Here is a 13,889-nt window from a genome sequence, read left to right as displayed (position 1 = left end):
AAAGAGAAAATTTTCATGCAATTTAGTATCTCACAGCTTCATTGAACAATTCATGAGTCAGATAGCACCCCATTCAAGAAAGAAGGGAGCTCCTCCAAGGGATTGGAAAAGGGAAGCTCAGGTAGGACAAATGTGGAAGCAAATGAGAAAAGGTTCTGATTGGCTGACGTTAAGTTTCATTTCACATAAGGAGGTCTTACAAAGTGGGGAGCAGAAATATACATTGATTAGTGTGGTATGTTTTCCCAGTCTGATAGTCCACTCTCCTGGACCTAACCTGTTTTATCACCAGGTATTGTTTATCTGCAGTTCTGTAGAGTGCATGCCATTTTCTAGGAAGTCCACTGCAGGTCAATCGTTTTTGTCTTCTGGAAAAGCCCTTCTCAAAAAAGTAATCTTTCCTGGCAATGTCCAATACAGGTGACCATTTCTTTTCTTTTTTTTTTTTTTTCACATGACACAGGATACCTGCTTTCAGGTATCATGGCGTTAAAGAACAAGACGTGGACAGCAAAACATGCTGATAGTTACAAAGTGATAGGAAATTGAAGAAATGGAAAAGATTCTTCCCCTCTGTGCTCATGAATGGAAGTATTGATTTCTTAAAAGATCTAAACAGTGTTATACTATTTAAATACAAAGCCTTAGGAAGAAAAGCTTAGAACAAAAAAAATGACAGTGGAATTCTTATTTTCAATAGACTTATTAACTACTGATTTTCATTATATTATTTTAGTGATTGTAAGATTTTACTCATCCTATTGCATGATTCACACTGTGCAGCTTTAGTCTACTACCTTGAGAGACTGCTTTAGTTGTAATAGAGATGTAGATAGAAATTTCTTTAAGAAGCTCAGTTGTCAAGGCTCTTTATATAAGTTCTGGCATTTGACTGGCTTCAGCTGCTTGCTTCTCACTTTTTGATCAATTGATTCCTAGTTTAGGTTTGTATCTGGTTGAGTTGGGATATGTTTGATATCAGAATAGGGACATTCTCTATCACCTTGCCTGCTGATAAAAATGTCTGGCATAAGGCTAGATGTTGCACTTTGTGTTGGGAGACTCTTATGATAATCTAGCTGAGGGGACATCAGGATATTAAAATGAGATTGGGAAAATGTGGATGGGTTTACAAGATTATTAGTTAATCAATGTAATTATTAGGCAGTTTATTGCATATATTTTATGTGGAGAAGAGGAAGAAAAATAAAGAATGAAACCTAGCTATCTGGCCTGGGTTAATGAACACAATGTCGTTCAATTCACTGAGTTAGAGAACAAAGCGAGAGGTATGGGTTTGTGTGATAGTCGAAGTGGCAAACTCATATGGGGTCTGTTAAGATTTCAAATACTGGCTGACCTCAAACTGAAGATGACCATTGAATATCTGAAAATGTGGGACTGGAGCTCAAAAGGAAGGACTGGCCTATAGATAAGGATATGCAAACCTTCAGCCTCATGGTAGTAATTGGTGCCACGATGTGGATGAGATTTGGGGATCAGCACTACGGATGAAATCTGGGGATCAGTACCAGGCAGAGGTGTCCCAGTGTAGTGCCATTTTGACAACAATGGCAAGTAAAAGTTGGATTCATTGTGAGAAATGATGAAACAGGAGGCTGGAAAGAGTGCAGAGCAAGTTGTGCAGAGATTTGAAATCTATATTAATAAATTGGAATTTTTTCCTTTATGTAAAAAGTTGGAAACATCTTGTTTGTTTCTCTTTAAAGGAAGGGAATGACATAATGACACGTGCATTATGGACAATTTATGAGCATGTGGTGGGCGTCCATGTGCGGTGGGTTGTGGGGGTGTGGACTCATACCCTATAGGCAATAAGAAGTCAGGTAAAAAGTAAACTTACAGGGAAGAGATATTGAAAGCTCTAAGGCTAATGATTATTGGATATAGTGAGGAAATAGTAGTGGAAGTTCCTGCATTTGACTAAGGGGGAAGTTTCTTTTGGACAGTGATGAGTAAGGGAGAAGGAAGGATCATAGCTAGGTTGTATAAGTAGCGAAATGCAGTGGGAAAGGTGAAACTGTAAAGCATTCTTTTCTGTAAAAAGGCCATTTCAACCTTGTAGCTTCTTTTGATGGCAGGAATGTCCGGATAAGCTCACTCACTACATTACTGGTTCTCTAACTATTGACTTTTATAAGAAAAGTGGTCATTTCCAATATAGAAATTGCCACTGGATTCAGAACAAATATTTATAAATGCAGTAATTCAATAACCTCATGATCTTTAATAATTATAATTTTGGAGGGTTCACAAAAGCAAAATTGCAATTTTAGATTCAATAGTGCCATTGCAGTGTGATAAAACAACATGCATTTTTCTTTGGGTGCAAAGAAAATAAATTAGTTCTAGTACATATGTCTTGGTCTAAGTAGAAGCTTCAGAAATGTGGTCAATTTCTAGGCAAATGCTTAGAAAACAGAAAAGAAACTGGGATAATCCACTGGTTATAACTATATAATATGCTTAGGGTTTTGATTTGCTAGCATGGGAATGGTTAGTACTTAGAATACTTGGAATAAATGAAGAAAATGGGACAGTGGTTTCTAAGATTTTTCTTCTCAAAATTGCTGCACTATCTTTTTAAATTTGTACATTGTTTATTCTTTAACTTTTCATTTTGAAATAATTTTATACAAAGGCCATGAAAATAGAGCAGAGAATTCCCTTATATCCTTTACCATCTTTCCCAATGATAAATTTTATACACAGTGATAAAAACTAGGAAATTACCATTTCAGCAATACTATTTCAAATTTTGATGATTGTCTCAGTAATTGACTTTTTTTTTTTGATGAGGATCCAGTCTGGGATCACAAATTCCATTTAGTTTTCATGTTGCATTCGTCTCTTTTAATTTGAGAGAGTTCCTCAGTTTTTCTTTGTCTTTAGTACCTCTATGCTTTTGACTGGTTAGTAATTTCGTAAAAAGGCCTAAATTTGGGTCTGTCTGATATTTCCCTGTGTTTTGATTTGCTAAAGCTGCTAGAATGCAATACAACAGAAATGGGTTGCCTTTCAACAATGGGGATTTATTAAGTTACAAATTACAACTCTAAGGCCTTGGAAATGCCAAAATTAAGGCATAATAAGAGGATAACTTCACTGAAGAAAGGCTGATCAAATCCAGGGTTCCTCTGTCACATGAAGAAGATGTCTGTTGGTCCTTTGATCCCTGGTTTTGTTGCTTTTAGATTCTGTGTGTCTTTGCTTGCTTCTCTGGGACACCTCTCTGAGCTCTCTGTGTCCTGTGGGTCTTCTCTTAGCATCTCCTAACAGGGCATTTCTCTCTCTGTATCCTTCACTTGGTTTCATCGCTCTGTATCTGTCTTCTCTGTTTGCTGTCTTTATGCTCTTCAAAGAGGACTCCAATAAGGGAATTAATATCCACCTTGAACTGGGTGGGTCACATCTCCATGGAAACAACCTAATGAAAAGGTCCCACCCTCAATGGGTCTGCCCCCACAAGAATGAATTAAAAGAACATGACTTTTCTGGGGTTCATAACAGCTTCAAACCAGGATACCTTGTCATTAAGATTGGGTTATGAAATTTTGATAAAAGTACCGTGGAATGATGTTATGTCCTTAAATGTTGGGATTTTCTGAGAGATCCCATTTATTAGCCATTATTCTCCGTGCCTTCAGATTTACAAATGGAGAAATAGTCTTTGGAATTAGATAGGGATTGATGCATATGCTTTATTATTTAATAAGCTTAATTAGATAATAGGGCTTTATTCTTGAGCCCTTTTTCTCCTGTATTGAACTGCTCCCATGGGCAAAGGCAGAGCAGGTAGACAACCCCAGGTGTCTTCTTACGAAGGTGGGAATGGTCTAGGTGCACTTCCTATATGAAGGAGAGGAGCAAACTCTAACACATTAGACTTTCCCAGTAAAACTCATGGGCCAATGCAAATTACACTGTGGTTGTCATCAGGAACGCCCACCCAATATATCTCATTTTGCTTTCAGGCACATGGTAGGATCACACTTTTCTGCTCCCTTGGAATTAAATATGACCATGTGATTTATTTCAGCTCATGGCATGTGAGAAAAGTGAAGATTAAAGGAAGACTCCTTACCTTCCACCAGAGAGCTGGAGGCAAGCAGATGAGTCTGGATCCCTGAGTGTGGGAGATGGAGCAGAGCTAACAGAGGATCTGGTATAGTCACATCAAATGACACAGAAATAAACATTTGATGTTTTAAAATGTGAGATCCAAGTTGCTGATTGATGCTTAAATGGCCCAGGCTCTGCTGACTAGCACAGACATTCACCATCTTAACAGTAACATAAATGAATAGCCAGCCTATGGGGAATGGTTTTCTCTTCAACAGAGCAGGGGGTTAGGGATGGGGGGAACGAGGAAGCACTGAAGCAAGTTCCAATTTTATGGGACAGCTGGGCCTTTGGGTGGGGGTGAGGCTAGGTTAACCTCCCTCCACAGAAGATAATAGCAAATACATAGTATTAATTATATTATAAAAACTAAAACAATGTCAATGACAGGTAATATATGTAGAGCATAATATATTATAGTGTAATATCTATAGAATATCTGTATTTGGTGTGAAACATTTGTGTAATTAATAATTGGTCTATTTTGCTTTTCTTTTCAAGATGTGTTAAAGGACTCAAAGACAATTGTTCTATGGTCCCTAAATATAGAACCTTCTTTGAAACATCAAGTAAAAAAAAACAAAATGCATTCTATAGGCTACTTTCTTCTAAACCAGCCACAGATACGAGCTTGGCGAGAGAGTCACTAAAGTAAAAATAAGAATATTAATGTGTTGACCGCGTTAGTTCATGCAGGTTAATCGGATCCATGCTTTCCCTTTTCATTTGATTATCACTGTCATCTGGGAAGTTAATATCAGAACTGATGGTGCTTGTTGTATCCAAGTGTCATTTTTACAAAGGATATAGCATACTGACTTCAAAAGTATGAAATAGCAAATAGTAAATTTGGACTCTGTTTTCCTTATTTGAACACTGTATTAATCATCCTTCATCAAGTTATGCTGTGGAAACAATTCCAGCATCTCAGAGGCTTACAATGGCCAAAGCTATTTAACGTTTACATGTTGGCAGGAGTCCGTGGCATCTCTGCATCATGCCTTCATTTGGGATTCAGGCTGAACAGGTCTCCTCTATCTGTTACTTGTCATCCTTATGGTGGTGGGCCACTTGTGCTTACATTTAGTAGTCAAACAGTGTACATGGTCATATCTGACGTCTGCAATGGGAAGTATGCTCTTCTCCCAGCATCAGTGCTCTTAGCAGTTCGAGGCCTGGTGCAGAGGGGAGAAATACTTCAAATAATACAATGGATCATAATCACTGATCAGAAACTTCTTAAAGAACACTATGTCAGCCTCTGGGAGCCAGGGTAGCTTTAGCACACAAATATTTTAATTAGAAACCATTTGTCTGAAAAACTAAACAAACAAAAGCAAAAGAGACATCAAATCAAAAAATTTTTAAATGTGGTTGATGTTGATTTGGTGTAAGAATATAGGGATATCCTGAAACATGCTGTCCACACCTAAGACCTGGAAACTCAGAGAGTTTTCTCTCTCTCTCCCCTTTCTCTCTCACACTCACATACACACACACACACACACACACACACACACCTTTGATTTTCTGTACGTATTTTATCCATCCTCCTGTCTTACCCTGCAGTCTCGGTCTCTCTGCTGGCTCTTCAGCACATGTGGCCACCCACTGGTCACCTCAACCCTTAATTCTACATGACCCACCTGCTCCAGGAACTTCTGACACTTGGCTCCAGTTTTTGTGTCTCCTAGTTCTAATTATTGTGAAAAAAAATGTTCATGGATGTACTTCATTGATTAGGTATTCACCCTGGGTCCAATCCTCTGAGAAAAGGATGTCAGGGTTAAAACATGAGAGCAGAGGCTTAACCCTTTCAGCTATGTCTGTGGGCAGGAAGACAGTTCTCATAGAGGACGCTATTGCCAGCAGACCCTGCCTCGTCTAATGGTTTGTTACTGTTGTAGGTAGAATACTGGCCCCCTAAAGATGGCCACATCCTAATCCCAGAACCTGGGCATATACTATTTCACATGACAAAAGGTAGATCATTTGTTGTAGATGCAATTACAGTTGCTAATAAACTGACCCTAAAATAAGAAGATTGTCTGGGAGTATGTGGGTGGGCCCAATGTAATCATAGAGATCTCATAATGAAGGAGGGAAAAGGAAGGGTCAATGTCAGAGTGATACAGCGTGAGAAAGACTCAACTGGCCATGGTTGGCTTTGAAGATGAAAGGAAGCCATGAACTGAGCATGTGACAAGCTTTCTAGAAGCTAGGAAATGCGAGAAAGCAGATTCTCCTTGGGAGTCTTCAGAAAGGGACAAAGCCCTGTGGACACCTTGATTGTAGTTGGTGAGAACCATTTTGGACTTCTGACCTTCCAACTGTAAGGCAATACATTTGTGTTGTTTTCAGCCACCCAGTTTGGAATAGTTTGTTACAACACGAAAATTAATACACCTACCGTATGGAAACTGTTTTTAGGAAAACCATCAAGATGACCAAAAATTGGAAAACGGTGTTTTTGACAAAGTGTGAAAATAAACAGAAAACTAGTGAGAACACATTTTGAAATTAATTTACAATATTTAGAGATATGAAGGGATCACCTACAGTGGGGGGTGAACAAATTTCTTCCTTTTCCATTGGTTACACAAGAAAGTTCTTAAAATAGACTAGAAAAATGTTAAGACAATTATAAAGAAATGATTTGATAATTCTTTTCAGAATGAATTTTGAAAGAATTATGATGGGATTATCTTCTTTGAGAAAGAGTCATTATTCATAGATTTTGGATATTTGAGCCAAATCTATTGCTTTGAGACATTTTAGCGTGACTCAGGCAGTCTCAGAGGGCATTGCAAAAATACTAAGATTCTTTCAAATAATATGTAACATTTGCTTTAAAATGACTGCATCATGTGCAAATGCTGCAACAGAGATGTAAAGACACTTCTAGAAGAGTGCTAAAACCATGCTTTTACTTGAGAGGATCTAAGACCCGGAGGTGGACTTCCAACTATTGGAAAGTGTCCTTGAATTTGGTTGGAAAGTCTATATCTTTATTTTCATTAACTTCTAACAAACCTGTATTTTTTGTCATCTTATTTGGCCATAAAGGTAGGCCATGGCCCTATTATTCATTAGCTATCAATGTAGGTGACAAATCATAGAGTTATTAATAATGTTGTTTGTCAAAAATGTAGCCAACAGATATTTTCATGCCCCACTATATTAGTTTTAGCTATCTCACAATAACATTTATGCCCATATTACTTCAAACTTTCAGGCATTATTATATACATGGCTGCTTCTTATTATATAATGTGTTATTAAAGACACAGATTTTGCTGCATCACAAATTTGGTTTCATATTTGATTGCTGTATTTTAATACATTTGATCTGTTTTGTAAAAAATAAAGTATCATTCAGATTTTTCAGAATGGGGTAATACTAAGAAGAAAAGAAACCATTATAGAAACTCAAATTTTAAAAGATCAGAGTCCACTTACAAATTCTAGTCACATTGCACATATTTCTGGTGTTAGGTACTCTTTCCACACGCATCCAATGAGTGCTTACTATGTACGAAGCACTGTAAGACGCCAGAAAGGATACAACATGGATAAAGCTCCGTTCTTTTTGCCCTAATTGGAAACAGGGTGAAGATATGAAGAAAAAAGAAGGAAAATTCATCTCTTAAACACTACAAAGGGCTGTGCATGCTGAATGGAAGTGGGAATCTATGTTTTAAGGAAAATGCAAATGTGTTATCAAGGAGATTCACATTTGAGATTAATGGCTAGGTTTCGCAAGTAGAAGAGTTAAGGGGGAGGGCATTCCAGCTAGAGGGTGCACTGAGAGCAAAGCATTGACGCTGAAAAGCTGAGGAGGTTTTTGCCACAGATTGGTCTGAGTGTTTGGCAACACCTTGGAGATGTTGTTGGAAAGTTAGTTCGGCAATATTTTGGAGGCCTTGAATGATAAAACAAGGAATTCATTCACCCTTTATGTGGTAGATACTGAAGAGCTGTTAAGTGAGCAGATTATTGTCAGAGCTGCAATTTAGGAAGATTAATCTGGTTGCAGGATGTTGCCTTGGAGAGAGGGAGGGAGAGCAGTAGACCAGTAAGAATGCTATTACAATGACAAAGTAGAAAGGTTCTAATGTCTTGTCTTCGGGTAATGTAGGTGAGAATGAACAAAATATGAAGGACACAAAGAATATAGAATCTGTTATTTGGTAAGTGACTGAATAAGGAGGTAAGGAAGAGGAATCAAATCTGTGTTTCTCATACTATTAACAGATGTTTTACGGGAAAAAGTCACAAATTTTATTTCGGATGTGATGGGTTTATGATGTCAGTGGCCTTTGAGCAAGGTATCCAAATGGCAATATCAAGCAGGCCGTTAGAAACACAGGTCTGAGGTTCCCAAAAGAAGCTAATATCAATAAAGACAGACGCAAAAGAGCAGAGAGGTATAATCTAAATTAATAGACACCTAATCAAGTAATTAATTTTTCAACTTGATTAAAGAATTGTGGAGGCTTGGTTTCTCGCAATTTGCTGTTATTTCCAGTCATAACCTTGTGGTCTTTTCACAGCATGCATTTGGTTTAATAAGGACCAGTGTGGCATTATTTCCATTTTAGCCAAGGTAGAAAGTATGTTTATCAACAAACCTGTTTTGGGGCAATTTTCCAGTCCAATTTGCAAACCCAAGAAGTTCTGGTCTGCTTTCCCAACTTTAGGTGTTCATTCTAGCAAACAGGTATAGATAATACTGTCTGTTAATCTTCATACTCAACTCAGCTGTTCTTTGTTCCTTATAGCAAAATGATTTAGGGTAGTAATATGAAAGGAAATGAACATGATATAAAAAATGGTGCATAACTTGGGACCTTAACTAAGTTCGGAGTTGCTGCTGATTACTTTCTGATCTCATTCTTTATTTGCAAATGCCACTGCTTCATGGCCACTGAGTTCTTATTATATCATTGCATCGTTAATCATTATAGGAATTCCAATACAGCTCTAGGATAAACACAAGCATGCACTATCTTTCACTTGCGTCTTGCAATGTCTTTTCTTTCTTTCATTATCATATTGGAACTTGCATTTAAATAGCCACTTGTTTCTGAAATATTTCCAAAGTGCTTTATGATCAGTGATGTGAGAATCTCTGGGGAAAAGAGCAACAAATATATGGAACTGCATGAAAAACTGAATTTAGAGATAGGAATATAAAACCTCACATCCATTTGAATGGGAGAAGTTTCAAAAGATTAAACGAAATCGTATTTATGTTTAACAAGGCAAAATGAGGATGAAATTTAATATTAAGTGGCCTTGTTGTCATCTGGCACTTCAAATATGAGGAAATTAAGGCTTTATAAACTTTACCTAATGAAAATACATCAGATACCATAAACAATATTTAATCAACAAGTATATTGTCACCAGTATGCTACATATTAGATATTATTTTAGGCACTTGTGATGTATCAGCAAACTAAACAAAGATCCTTCTGATCAGAGGAAGACAGATACTAAGCCATAGACAAAATGAATGAATATGGTATATTAATAGGTAATAAATACCATAGAAAAAAGAAAAAGAAAGGTAGAAGAGAATGCAGGGGATAAGTCATGCAGTAATGGGAGAAAAATCGTAATTTTAAATTGGTTGATCCTGGTATCCCTCAATGAGGAGATGGGATTTCATGATAGATGAAAAGGAGATGAGGAGATTAGCTGTGTAGGCTTGGGAAGGTTGGAAGCATTTCAGAAAAAGACAAGCCATTGAAAAGGTACTAGTATAAAAAGCCACAGTTCAATATCATTTAATACCCTCTGCCTATCCACAAACATTAGTCTCTATGCAGTGGAACAATTTAATAGAAGAATAACCTGTATTTAACCCTTTTTATTCTAGAGCAGTGATAAGCAAACTACACTCATGTACTAAATCTGACTCACTGCTCTTTTTGGTAGAAAAGTTTTATTAGAACACAGCCAGTCTTTCATTAACAAAGTCTGTGGCTGCTTTTAGGCTGCCATGGCAGGGCTAACTATGGCAACAGAGAATGTAGGGCCTGCAAAGACTAAAATATTCACTCTGACCCTTCAGGGAAAAGGTTTTCCAACTCTTGCTCTATTGTATTCAAAATTATGGAATTAATTCATCAGATCCCCTCTTAAATCCTTGAAGACAAAGATCATGTCTTAAATAGAATGCCAAAGGCTTTCGAACATCCTTGGAACACTTTCTCCACCATTTTCTTATGTGTGATTTAGAGCAAGTTATTTAACTTCCTTAATCCTGGGCTTCCTGCAATACCTACTCTATGAAGTCATGGGGATTAAGTGAGATGGTGTATTTAGTGTGCCAGATGTAGATGATCTTTAGTAAAACCCTTGAATCTAAAAATAATATAACTGAGTATCTTACTTTCCTATTGCTGCTGTAACAAGTTACTATGCATTTTGTGCCTTAAAACAATACAAATTTATTATTCTGCAGCTTTTGAAGGTCAGAAGTCCAAAACGGGCTTTGCTGGGCTACAGTTGAGGTGGCAGCAGGATTGCATTCCTTGTGGAGGCTCAAGGGGTGAATCCATTTCCTTGCTTTTTCCAGCTTAGAGAGTCTGTCTGCATTTTTTTTTCAGATGCAATTTTATTTGGATATATTCATACACCACACACTCCATCCAAATTATACAATCAATGGTTCATAGTATTGTCACATGGTTGACCATTCATCACCATGATCATTTTTAGAACATTTGTATTATTCCAGAAAAAGAAGTAAAAAGAAAAAAGAAAATCCCAAACATCCCATACTCTCTACCTGTCCCTGATATTGATCACTAACACTGCAGTCTACCCAATTTTAAGATTTACAATAGAAGTAAATTAACTAAGGCACTATAGTAATGAGAGAGATAGTTTTAGATCAGTGGAACCAAACAAAACATTGAGAAGTGATGCATACAAACACAGGCAATGAATTTTTTCTTAAATATAGTTATACAACCATTATCAAAGACCAGGGCTGCTGGGATTTCTCTCTGGCTATTCTAAAACACTAGACTCTAAAAAGAAATATCTATATAAGGAGTCAGTAGTAACAGTCATTTGTTAAAATTCTCAGTTACACCTCTTCCCTCTCATTTGATTTTTCTCTCAATCTTCAAAGATATCTGAGCAATAACCATTTAAATTTCTTTGTGCTAGAAAGGGGTCTTAAACATTATGAGTTAGACGGATGAAACTGGTTGGTGCTCTGGGAGAGACTGATACTTCTGGGTTGCAGGACTTATCTGGCCTAAAACCAATCTAGAGGTTTTAAGTTTCTGAAAGAATAAACTTACTGAGAAAAACTTTTATAGAGACTTGCATAGAGTCCAGGGAATTATCTACAGTTTTCAGGAATACTATTGGTTGGGGCATGGCATACTAGCTTGTGATATCTAGCTAAAGCTGGCAAAAGAGTAACCTCAAGAATGACCTTTTTTACTCTTCTGAAATCTCTTAGCCACTGAAACTTTATTTTGTTTTATTTCTTTTCTCCTTTGGTAAAGAGGGACCTGGTCATTATTAGGAATCATGTCCCACATTGGCAGGGAGACTTACCCCTCTGGGAGTCATGTGCCATGTAGTGGGGAGGATATTGACTTTATTTGCAGAGTTGGCTTAGAGAGAGAGAGGCCACATCTGAGCAGCAAAAGAGGCTCACTGGGGGTGACTGTTAGGCATAATTATATGCTGTCTGCATTTCTTAACTCATGCCCCCTTCCTCCATTTTCAAATCTGATTGATCTTCCTTCCTGTTTTTTTATAAGGGCCCTTGTTATTACATCGGGCCAACCTAAATAATGTAGAATAATCTTTCCATCTCAAAGTCAGCTAATTAGCAACTTTAATTCCATCTGCCACCTTAATAGCCCACTGCCATATAACCTAACATACACACAGGTTCCAGGGATCAAGACCTGGATATCTTTGGAGGGCCATTATCCTGCCCACCACATTAAGGTCTATAGAAGTATATTGCCAAAAGGCATTTGACCACTCACCTGCTGAGTCAAGAGAAGGATCTGATTTGGCTAACTTGTTGAATGTCTTTTTGATTCGTTTATGCTACTTTCAATAATGAAAGATATTACTTAATTGGACTAAAGGCACTGAAACAGCACGACATCAGTAGGAAGATGATCTTCCTAAAAAAAATTTTAAAAATATTTATTTTAAAATCTCTCATTCATCAGAACCTCATCAGCATCTGAAGAGATGGCACATCGAAAGAGAAGAAATGTTAACGAATGCTGTGGGAAGCATTTCTCTGCTAAATTTTGGCTTGAAGAGTCTTTCTTTCCTAAATCTTAACCAGGGATTGTGTGAGATATGTCAAAATAGAGCATCCAAGTAGAAAAAAAGGATTTGTATCATTCATGAACATTTCTAAATGCTTACCACCTAAACAGTGGGAATTTCCAGGAGGGTAATAGAGGCTGCAAGTTGCCCCTCCCCCACCCATTGTCCCTTCTTCTGTAGCACTCTAAGTTCTACCTGAGCATATGGCTGCACATTATCTTGTCCAATCTTTCATGCACCTGACAAAAGAGATGTGAGCAAGTCATGGCTTTAAAAGCAAGAGGTGAGCCTCTCCCCACCTCCCTTTCTCCTTTTCAGACTGTCTTTATTGCAGATTGGTTAAGCAATATCCTTAGACCATGATCTGCAAGCCGCAAGGAAGGCAAAGGTCAAAAGATAGAAACCTGCATGCTTGATGTCTTTAATTGACTGTGACTTCCTTGAACAGTTTGCAAGATAAAAATAATCTTCTGTTTTGTATAAGCCACTGAATATTGGGGTTTCTTGTTATAGCAACCTGGTCACCATTCTAACTAATGCAAGGCTAATCAATCCCCTTGCTAATAGTAATTGGTCCCTCAAATATTGTGTTGGTTTGAAAGTATTGTGTACTCCCAAAAAGACATATCCTTTAATCCTGATTCAGTATTGTAAGGGAGAAATCTTTGATTACGTTGTTTCCATGGAAATTGACCCACCCAGTTGTGGGTGTGGCCTTTTGATTAGATGGAGATAGGACTCCACTCTTGTTTAGTTTACTGGAATCTTTTAAAAGGGGAGACATTTTGGAGAAAAGATAGTTGCTTTGAGCCAACAGAGACACAGACATTTGGAGATGCTTGAAGTGCCAACAGAGAGAGCAGATGCCTAGATACAGATGATGGAGATGCAGAATCCAGCAGACATCACCATATATCTTTCCATGAGATTTCTCCCTTACAATACTGAATCAGGATTAAAGGATATGGCTTTTTGGGAGTACACAATACTTTCAAACCAACACAATATTTGAACCCAGAGTCAGAACCCAGAGTTGTGTCCTGGAGAAGCAAGTCAGAACCCAGAGTTGTGTCCTGGAGAAGCTAAGTGAAGGCTCACTGATGTTATAGAGGAAACCACTGGCATCAGAAGTAGGAAGCAAAGGAACTAAGAAAAAGGACCGGCAGATACCAGCCTTGTGCCTATCTATGCGACAGACATCAGCTTTTCTTGAGCAAAGATATTTTTCTCTAGACGACTTAGTTAGGACATTTTTATGGCCTTGGAAACACGAACTTGTACAAATAAAATGTAATTTTAATTGTAATAAATTACCATTTTAAAAGCCATTCCATTTCTGGTATACTGCATTCTGGCAGCAATTAAGCAAATGAAAATAAATATTATTTAAGTTCTTATCACCTTTACAACAGTGTTCATGT

At 37.5% G+C, this 13,889-nt stretch overlaps 2 long non-coding RNA genes across 3 annotated transcripts in view; one reads left to right on the top strand and one right to left on the bottom strand.

Moving 5' to 3' along the window:
• The window catches only part of LOC143643755 (uncharacterized), a 153,819-nt gene that overhangs the window by 18,480 nt on the left and 121,450 nt on the right, over positions 1 to 13,889 (top strand). For both annotated transcript variants that reach the window (XR_013156374.1, XR_013156375.1), the window contains exon 2: positions 4,061 to 4,186. This is a non-coding gene — a long non-coding RNA (uncharacterized LOC143643755). The remainder of the gene's footprint in view (positions 1 to 4,060; positions 4,187 to 13,889) is intronic.
• On the bottom strand, positions 5,043 to 12,612 carry LOC143643754 (uncharacterized). The gene is made up of 3 exons (XR_013156373.1): positions 12,568 to 12,612; positions 12,171 to 12,314; positions 5,043 to 5,318 (listed from the first exon to the last, which is right to left on the bottom strand). It is a non-coding gene; the product is annotated as an uncharacterized LOC143643754 (long non-coding RNA).

Source organism: Tamandua tetradactyla, chromosome 8 (genome assembly GCF_023851605.1).
Source record: "Tamandua tetradactyla isolate mTamTet1 chromosome 8, mTamTet1.pri, whole genome shotgun sequence".
Lineage (NCBI taxonomy): Eukaryota > Metazoa > Chordata > Mammalia > Pilosa > Myrmecophagidae > Tamandua > Tamandua tetradactyla.
The sequence above is the reverse complement of the archived record's forward strand: the minus strand, read 5'-3'. Positions and strand labels throughout refer to the sequence as shown.